Consider the following 10,798-nt stretch of genomic DNA (forward strand, 5'->3'; position numbering starts at 1 on the left):
CGAGGAGTATCTTTGTGGCATTCTCTGTATTTCCTGAATTTGAATATTGGTCTGCCTTACTAGGTTAGGGAAATTCTCCTGGATGATATCCTGCAGAGTGTTTTCCAACTTGGTTCCACTTTCCCCGTCACTTTCAGGCACACCAATCAGACGTAGATTTGGTCTTTTCACACAATCCCGTATTTCTTGGAAGCTTTGTTCATTGCTTTTTACTCTTTATTCTCTACACTTCTCTTCTCACTTCATTTCATTCATTTGATCTTCAATTACTGATACTCTTTCTTCCAGTTGATCAAATTGGTTAAAAATATGGAACGCTTCACAAATTTGCGTGTCATTCTTGCGCAGAGGCCATGCTAATCTTCTCTGTATCATTCCAATTTTAGTATACGTGCTGCTGAAGTGAGCACTCTATATATTATTATGGAGAAATGTCAGGTGAAAAAATATCAAGGTGGAAAACAATGTGTATGGTATGCCACTGTTTATCTAAGAAAGGGAATATATGAATATATACATATTTAAATTCTATAATAATATTTACATTAAAATATCATAGAAATATAACATTTACATTATATAATAATAAAAAATATATACTATAAAAAAGCATCAAGCTAAATATATAAAATTTCCCTAGAAGAGGAAGGGATAGATAGAGAGGACTGGTTCTGAAACAGTGAACAATATAGTATCAATGTGTGCTCTTAGACCCTTGTCCTTAACTGCAATTTCTGACTAAATAAAAAACCTGGACGTCATAAGGAAATGGTTAATTTCAGGTCTAAGGTATGAAACATAGAAAATAAACCTAGATCATCTTGAATACCAAAAAGCAATTTACTATCAAAGCCTATTCAGATTATCGCCAATAGGCTCAGGAAAAATATTAAATGGCTATCACTGGCCAAATGATATCAAATGGATATCATTATCCATAAATATAATGTCTGCCATTAATTGAAATACATGAAATATGTTTACGTCCACCACTTTGTGTTGATTTAAAAAAGGAAGGAAGGAAGGAAGGATGGAGAGAAGGAAGGAAGGAAGGAAGGAAAGAAAGAAGGAAGGAAGGAAGGGAAATGGGGGGAAAAACTCTTACTGTTCTTTGGAAGACACTAATGAACGAATTCACTTCTCTTTCTTTCTATTTTTATTTTTACTTTTTTTGAGTCTCCCTGTGTCACCCAGGCTGGAGTGCAGTGGCGTGATCTTGGCTCACTGTAACCTCTGCCTCACAGGTTCAAGCTATTCCCTTGCCTCAGCCTCCCAAGTAGCTGTCATTACAGTCGCCTGCCACCACACCCAGCTAATTTTGGTATTTTTGGTAGAAATGGAGTTTCACTGTGTTGGCCAGGCTGGTCTCGAACTCCTGACCTCAGGTGATAAACCCAACTCAGCCTCCCAAACTGCTGGGATTACAGGCATGAGCCACTGTGTCTGGCCTCAATTCATTTTTTAAAGCTACTAAATAAGGGAAAGGATGAAAGAATTATCCTTCTTTATTTTCACCAAAGAAAGATGTATTTGTTAAATTGCAACATTGATGGCTCACGCCTGTAATCCCAGCACTTTGGGAGGCCGAGGCGGGCGGATCACAAGGTCAGGAGATCGAGACCACGGTGAAACCTCGTCTCTACTAAAAATACAAAAAATTAGCCGGGCGCGGTTGTGGGCGCCTGTAGTCCCAGCTACTTGGGAGGCTGAGGCAGGAGAATGGCGGGAACCCGGGAGGCGGAGCTTGCAGTGAGCTGAGATCCGGCCACTGCACTCCAGCCTGGGCGACAGAGCGAGACTCCGTCTCAAAAAAAAAAAAAAAAAAAAAAAAAAAATTGCAACATTGAAATTTTGGTTAAAAATCTACAGCTCTTAAAAAAAAAAAGAAAGAAAGAAAAGCTGAGAATTAATGACTTAAGCATGCCACTAAAGTTAGAAAAACAAAAATTACAGGTTCTAAATCCTTGCAGAATCACCACACTGTCTCCCACAATGGTTGAACTAATTTACACTCCCACCAATAGTGTAAAAGTGTTTCCATTTCTCCACACCCTCTCCAGCATCTGTTGTTTCCTGACTTTTTAAAGATTGCCATTCCAACTGGTGTGAGATGGTATCTCATTGTGGTTTTGATTTGCATTTCTCTAATGACCAGTGATGATGAGCTTTTTATCATATGTTTGTTGGCTTCATGAACGTCTTCTTTTGAGAAGTGTTTGTTCATATCCTTCACCCACTTTTTGTTAGGGTGTTTTTTTTTTCTTGTATATTTGTTTAAGTTCTTTGCAGATTCTGGATATTAGCCCTTTGTCAGATAGAGGTAGAAAAACTTTCTCCCATTCTGTTGGTTGCCTGTTCACTCTGATGATAATTTCTTATGCTGTGCAGAAGCCTTTTAGTTTACTTATATTCCATTTGTCAATTTTGTCTTTTGTTGCCATTGCTTTTTGTGTTTTAGTCCATTACTGGATATATACCCAAATGATTATAAATCATTCTACTATAAATACACATGCACACACAGGTTTATTGCAGCACTGTTCACAATAGCAAGGACTTGGAACCAACCCAAATGCCCATCAATGATAGACTGGATAAAGAAAATGTGGAATACGGCCGGGCACGGTGGCTCAAGCCTGTAATCCCAGCACTTTGGGAGGCCCAGACGGGCGGATCACGAGGTCAGGAGATAGAGACCATCCTGGCTAACACGGTGAAACTCCGTCTCTACTAAAAAAAAAAAAAAACAAAAAACTAGCCGGGCGAGGTGGCGAGCACCTGTAGTCCCAGCTACTCGGGAGGCAGAGGCAGGAGAATGGCATAAACCCGGGAGGCGGAGCTTGCAGTGAGCTGAGATCCGGCCACTGCACCCCAGCCTGGGCGACAGAGCAATACTCCATCTCAAAAAAAGAAAATGTGGAATACTATGCAGCCATAAAAAAGAATGAGTTTAGGTCCTTTGCAGGGACATGGATGAAGCTGGAAACCATCATTCTCAGCAAACTAAGACAAGAATAGAAAACCAAACACCACATGTTCTCACTCATAAGTGGGAATTGAACAATGAGAACACGTGAACACAGGCAGGGGAACATCACACACTGGGGCCTGTCAGGGGGTGGGGCTAGGGGAGGGACAACATTAGGAGAAATACCTAATACAGATGATGGGTTGATGGGTGCGGCAAACCACCATGGCGCATGTATACCTATGTAACAAGCTGCACGTTCTGCACATGTATCCCAGAACTTAAAGTATAATATATATATATTAAAAAAGAAAAATTAAATCCATGGAGAGTTGAAGGAGATAATAAACCTAAACCCCAAAACCTCCAAAAAGAAAAACAAAAACAAAAACAAAATACATTAGAGATTATCTACACTGCAGGGACAAAACTTTTCAGTAGTAAATATAAAACGAAAGGACTAATAAAATGAAAAGACACACAGGCAGTAAATATTTTATTTTAATGATGTTATACATATATATATAATCAGGCCAGTAGAAAAATATTGAAAATAAATATTATGGCATAAAAAAGGAAAAAAGTAGGAAAGTAATGCTTTTTGAATTACATTGATATATTTTATTGAAAAAAGAGAAAAACTTGTACCTATGGATTTTGTCGCAGTAATGAAAAACATTACAGTTAATAATAAGGGGCAATTAAAATTTTAAAGATAACATTTAAAGAGGAGAAAAAATTTTTACTTTAAAGCTATTATCAAATTCCATATAACATTTCAGGTTTAAATGAAATTTTTTCACTTCACAAAAGTAACCTTACACCTAGCACTTCACACTTTATTTCACTATTTAAAATTTTAAACAAAATAAGGACTCCAAGTGTAACCTGGAATGACAGAAATGAAATAACTTGAGCTCTATGCCTTATCATTATTTATCTTGAACCTGCTGTATAACAGGAACATGTAAACCATTGCAATTGGGAGCACAAATTGTCTGAAATAAGATGTAATAACTCTAAACTCTTATGAATCTACTCTCCAAATGAAGTCATTTAACTAAATCTACATGTGTCACAGGTAGACTGTCCAGGTTACCCCATTACCTTCCAGGCCAAAAACAACGTTGAATGATGCAAATAGTAAGCACATAGTAATTTGGAATTTTCTGTGTTTTTGAAATTCAACAGTAACCACAGCAATCATTTAGATGGTAGGACCACAAAGTAATTTTTAATAGAGGAGTATTTTGTCACTGATATTGTTTAGGATTGCCAGTCCATGATGATAATAAAAAGCACATCAACTTTTAGTCAGTTTTATCTAGTGTTTTATCTTCTGCAAACCATGCTTTTTCTTGTATCCAGGCAAGACCACTCCCACAACCCCATTTACTATATGCTGCTGCTGCAAATAATAATACTTTACAAACTAGTAAAATGGAAAAATAAATTTCACAAAGCGAAGTCACGAATAAATAATATTAGGAATAAAAAAGATAGATACAACTATATATATCTCATAGCAGTTAAAAAGATAACAATACTCTGAACTGCATGACAAAAAATTTGAAAATTTAAATGCAATGAAAAATATCCCAGTAAAATACAGCTTCTGAAAACTAAGAAAGAAAAAGAATGCTTTAATAGGAAATTAAATTAAATGCTAATTTTTTTCACACTAATCATTCAGGGTTAATGACAATTTATGCCAAATCTTCAAAGTACTAGTCACTCCAGTTCTTCAGCTAACTTTTTCAGAAGATTCAAAAGGAGAAACCTCCCAGGTCATTCCCTGGGATCAGTATAACTTTGAAACCAAACTCATCAGTACAAGAAAAAGTAAAGAATAGTATTATTGGTGAATATAAATGCAAAATATTAACAAACTGAATATAGAAGTTTATAAGAAAGTGTATCATGACCAAGTAGAATTTATCCCAATATAAGAGCTATTTGACTATAAGGAAAATATCCCTACATCATATGCAAAAATGTTTTAAGAAAATTTGACATGTATTTATGATTTTTAAAAATATGCTTAGCAAACTAAGAATAAGAGATAACTTCCTTAAAAGGTATTACTATGGTTTGAATATTTATCCCCTCCAAAACTCATGTTGAAATTTAATCCCCAGTGTGACAGTATTGAGAGGTGGGGCCTCTAACAGATGACCGGTTCTTTTTTTTAATTCTTAATTTTTGTGGGTACATAGTGTATATATTAGATCATGAGGGCAAAGTCCTCATGAATGGATTAATCCATTTATTGATTATTAATGGGTTAATCAATTAATAAGTTATCACGGGAGTGGCACTGGTGACTTTATAAGAAAAGGAGATACCTGAGCTAGCACACGCAGCCCCTTCACCATGTGCTGATCTGCGCTACCTCAGGACTTTACAGAGTCCCATCAGCAAGAAGGCCCTCACCAGAGGTGGACCCTTGATGTCAGACTTCCCGGTCCCGGTAACTGTAAAATATACATTACTTTATAAAATAAATTACCCAGTTTCTGGTATTCTGTTGTAAGCAAGAAAGAACAGAATAAAACAGCTACCTACAAAAAACCTATAGAACATGTCATTTTTTAATACGGAAACTTTGAAAACACACCCTTAAAAATTATACACGAGTCAAAAATGCATGCTATAACCACACTAACAGATCTTAATAGTAAAGTAATCAGATGAGAAATGAAGCTAAGTACCTGAGAATAGAGGAGGTAGAAACAAAACAGTCATTATTGGCAGATGGTATGATTGTCTACATTGAAACCCCCTAAAAAAATAACTATGAATAGATCATTAAAAAATAAGTTTAGCAAAGTGAAAAGATACAAGGTAAATATTCCAAAATCAATTCAAATGTTTTGCATCAGTAATAAAATAATCATAATTAGCTATCATTTACAATAACAAAAATTATATATTAATGAGGACAAAATAACCAAGCATATTTAAATCCTTTGTGGAGAAAAGTATAAAATTTATTGAAAGATCTTAATGAAGAACTAATAAATGGAGAGATATGCTATATTTATTGATAGAAAAACTTAATATCATAAAGATACAGATTTTCCATATATATATATATTCAATGTAATTCATATAAAAATCTTGACAATATTATTTAAAGAAACTTCACAAGATGATTTAAAATTTGTTGGAAGAGCAAAGCATCAAGTATAGCCAAAATATTCCTAAACAGGATTAATGTGGAAAATTAACCCACCAAGATTTCAAGAATTACCATAAATTTCAAACATTTAGGATAGTTTGATGTTTAAATAATGGTAAACAAAGAGATGAATGGGGCTAAATAGCCAATGTATAGATACATGCTTAGACACAGAACTTTAATAGATGATAAATGTGAATATGGGATAATGCCCTAAAAGATGCTCAATCAGTTATTTATGTGGGAGAAAAAAATTGAATCCAACCTCACACTACACACACACAAAAACAATTCCAAGTGGAGCAAGGATTTCAATAGGAAAAGTGTAATTTTAACATTTTTAGATGTAAAATATAGGGAAACAGCTTTATAACTTTAGGATATTGGATAAAAATGAAAACTAGAAAATCCATAACCATGAAGAATAATACTGATATTTACAACTACGTTGAAAGTTTAAACTTATGTTCATCAAAAGCCATTCCTAACGGAGTTGTAAGATTAGCCACGAAATGAGAGAGAATAATTGCAACACATGTAATTGACAAAAGCAGCATCTAAAATACATACCAGATTTTCGATTCCTCTAAAGCAAAAACAAAAGTAGGAAAGATACATGAACAGGAATTTCAGAGGAGTTGAAATACGTATGGCAAAAACCCATGGAAAATGAAATGCAATGTCATTATTAATCAGTGCCATGTCAATTAAGTCAACAATGAGATACTCTTCAAAAAACCTACTTTCTTAAAAAAAACAGCAATTCTGGTAGTCCCCAAAATTGAAGATGTTGTTAATAAGTGGAGATGCTTATATGCTGTTAAGATGGCAAACTACTTTGAGGACAATTTTGTATTATTTTATAAAATTGAACATGTGCACATGATACTGCACAGCAATTCTACTGCTGAAGATAATCTCTGGAAACACTTTGGGACACGTATACCAAAAAACAACTGTAAGAATGTCTACAGTCTCACTTGGGAAACAGTAAAACACTGGAAACAACCCAAATGTTCAATGACAGGAGAGGGAATAAATAAATGGCTAAATTAAATTATATATGGCAGGGAAAATAACTTGAACAACCACATGGATGAAACTTTAAAACAGTTCAAATAAACACATTCAATTCCAGATTACTATTATATATTGTATCATTTTGATAAAGCTTAAAAAAGTAAACTATAATAACATTTTTTGATCTTATACATATAATAAAACTGATTTTTATAAAGCAAGGAAATAGTACTTGCATATGAGAAAGGAGGCAGTGAGATAGGATGGACTGGGATTGAGGCCATATTCATCATGTTCTAGATGTTACATTGATGTTCTAGTGTAGCACTCAATGTAACATCTAGAAGATCATCTTGTTTTATCTTTGTTTTATTATCATTATGCTTTATAATCTTCATATATGTAATTCAGTATTACATTGTTCAAATGGTGGAATACAGTTAAGATTATAATATACATATAATTAATAAGAAGAAGAGGAAGAAAGAAATGAGGTTGGAGGGATAATAACATAAATACTCATCATACCTCTGAACACTTATTGTTTCATTAGGAAGGAGGAGAGGCAATGAGTACAACTCAGGAATTCCTTCTTGGTCGTACATTAAACATATGGGAAGGTAAGTTTCAGAGCATTATGATGTCTATTCTTGTTTAGTGTATCACATGGGTTTGTCCTGATTCAAAAATTTTAATAGAAATAGTAGGGGAAAGTTGTCTGTAGAGAAAATAATGTTGTTTAAAATAATAATATTAGGAATGCAACTTTGGAATATGAGAAAAGTAAAATATAAATTTTACTACGGCTCTAGATATAGCTATAATTTACAAGACACACAGAAGACAGCACAACATATTGACACAATGAGGAAGACAAATGAGACTCTCCAACAAATAAAATACATTGTGAAAAAAGGGAGCGGAGTAACTCATAGTTTAAAATAACATTGAATTGCAACTTACGGGCAAACTCTAATATATGGACCTTATTTGGATCTTCATTCAAAGTGTTGCAAAAACTTACCAGAAAAGAGGAGGAATTTGAATGCTGGATTTTATCGATGATTATTTGATGTACTGTTTGATATATTAGATTGTTTCTTTTGATGTATTAAATCATTACTATTTAATTATTTAACCTGTGATAATGGTAATGTGATTTTTTTTTTTTCTTTCTTGAGACGGAGTCTCGTTCTGTCTCCCAGGCTGGAGTGCGGTGGCCTGATCTCTGGCTCACTGCAACCTCCGCCTCCTGGGTTCAAGCAATTCTCCCGTCTCAACCTCCCGCGTAGCTGGGATTACAGGCACACGCCACAACGCTTGGCTAATTTTTGTATTTTTAGTAGAGACGGGATTTCACTGTGTTGGCCAGGCTGGTCATGAACTCCTGACCTCAAGTGATCCGCTCGCCTCGGTCTCCCAAAGTGTTGGGATTACAGGCATGAGCCACCGCGCCGGGCCGGTTCTGTGATTTTTACGAGACCATAGTTTTTGGACATAAATGCTAATATATTTATGGATGAAATTATAAAATGTTGAGTATATGCTTAAAAACAATTTTGAGGCCGGGTGCGGTGGCTCATGCTTATAATCCCAGCACTTTGGGAGGCTGTGGCAGTCGGATCACCAAGTCAGGAGTTTGAGACCAGCCTGACCAACACAGTGAAACCCCGTCTCTACTAAAAACACAAAAATTAGCTGGGCGCGGTGGTGCATGCCTATAATCCCAGCTGATTGGGAGGCTGAGGCAGGAGAATCGCTTGAACCCGGGAGCTGGAGTTTGCAGTGAGCCGCAATCAATGCACTCCAGCCTGGGCACCTGGGCGACAAAGCTAGACTCCGTCTCAAAAGACGAAAGTAAACATAAAAAAATTGAGAAGTAGATAGAAACATAAATGCCACAAATTGGCCCTGTATTTATATCCATGGAAGCTGGGGATGAGTGCACGGAGATTCTTTATTCTGTTCTCTCAACATGTGGATATGTTGAAATTTTTCATCATAACATGCTAAAATTAAAAGTAAAATATGTATTTGGGTGTATAATATCTATCCCATTCATTTCTCATAACACTGAAGAAAGCAGAGCACTGTTTACTATCTTTTTTTTTTTTTCAGAAGAAAATCCTATAGAATCTAAGAGACTCATAAGTTAGATTTAAACTAAGGCAGAGCTGGGATCACAATTCAGAGGCTACAGATTTTATCCAATATCTGTCTACTACCTCTGAATCCATAGAATTTTATGTTGCTTCTAGGTGAAGTTCCACATCATCTTTATTTATAAGTGAGATAAGCGCTCACAAAATGCATCGCATTCTTAGACATATAAATGGGAGTGTATCATAACCCTGTAAACAAGTTATAAAAATGAACCTGCCTCTTTAGGTGTTTGCTTTTATCCCCACCCTCCCCACAAGAAAAACACTTGTCAAAAATTAAATGAACTTCAGTGTTGTTTGGTTAATAATCTGAATACATAAATAAAGGTTACTATTTCTAAAAGGAGTGTGCTATTTAAATTAATGTAGCAATTTTGGCACCATCTTCTGGTGCTAAGGTGAACCTTGGATTCTGTGTGATTTAATCCACAGGTACAAAAAGGCTCATATCCTAGGGGAGAAGAAAGGAAAAGGAGACCAGGGTAAGACACAACGTTTGATGGGGATGGTGGAGTGGGGAGATGGAAACTAAGTGCTCAGTTTTAAACGGCTCAATGTGGTTTCTTTTGTAAAATATAAAGATGGCTTGGTATGAAAACTTATTTCTCTTTATTTGGCAGAAATAAATACCCCATATGTTTACAAAAGTATGTCTATGCAGGACTGAAATTTTTATGTTACCAAAGGTACTAAAAGCCAGATAGCTACAGAAATGTTACAGAAATGTAACAGAAAGCCAGACAGCAAAAAAAAAATAACTTAAAAACAAAAACAAAATAAAACTGCTAACAGAACATTTGAGACTTTTGTTATTTTCTTTTATACATTAGTTACTTCCTGAAAGCTTGGTTTCTTGTTAGTTTATCCTGGTCTTTCAATATATAGTTTGGAAATATATCCTATTTTGTGGTTAAAACTAATAACTCTACTTTTCATCAACCCAAGCCTAGTTCTGTAAAGCATTTTTAAATTTCAAAGTTAATTGAGCTTCAGAACAAAGTCGTGCATAGAATTCTAATTTGCAGTGGAGAATCTGCATCATGCCTGATGATGTCTCCCTGGAGACAAAGCATCAGGTAGTTTTGTCAATCAAATCAAAGTCATCATGTTCCCTTCTAATTTATTATAGTTATTTATATGTTTACTTATGTCTTCAAGGGAGATTTGATTATGAATTATTTACTGTTGTTATTCACTTGTAATGCACCAATCACCACATTGAGACCAATTTAGGAATGATGTCTGCAAATTTCCAGATAAAGAGTACTAGGCAATTTATGTGATAAACTAATGATACTGTGAAAAAAAAAGGAAATTGTTTTACATGAAATTCCTGTTATGATTTTTCTGAAATTTTCAAGTTACTCTTAACAAGCCTTTCTTATGGAAAACAAAGAAGGGGAACACATAAAAGAGAGGTAATATGAGTTGGAGGGTCATAAGATCATGACAAGTGCAGAAAATAAA

General features: G+C 35.0%; 1 non-coding gene across 1 annotated transcript; it reads right to left on the reverse strand.

Annotated features, from left to right (window-relative positions):
- Nucleotides 1-303: 303 nt before the first annotated feature.
- Nucleotides 304-410, reverse strand: LOC112629647. The gene has a single exon (XR_003120725.1). It is a non-coding gene; the product is annotated as a U6 spliceosomal RNA (small nuclear RNA).
- Nucleotides 411-10,798: the final 10,388 nt, after the last annotated feature.

This window comes from Theropithecus gelada, chromosome 7b (genome assembly GCF_003255815.1).
Source record: "Theropithecus gelada isolate Dixy chromosome 7b, Tgel_1.0, whole genome shotgun sequence".
NCBI lineage: Eukaryota > Metazoa > Chordata > Mammalia > Primates > Cercopithecidae > Theropithecus > Theropithecus gelada.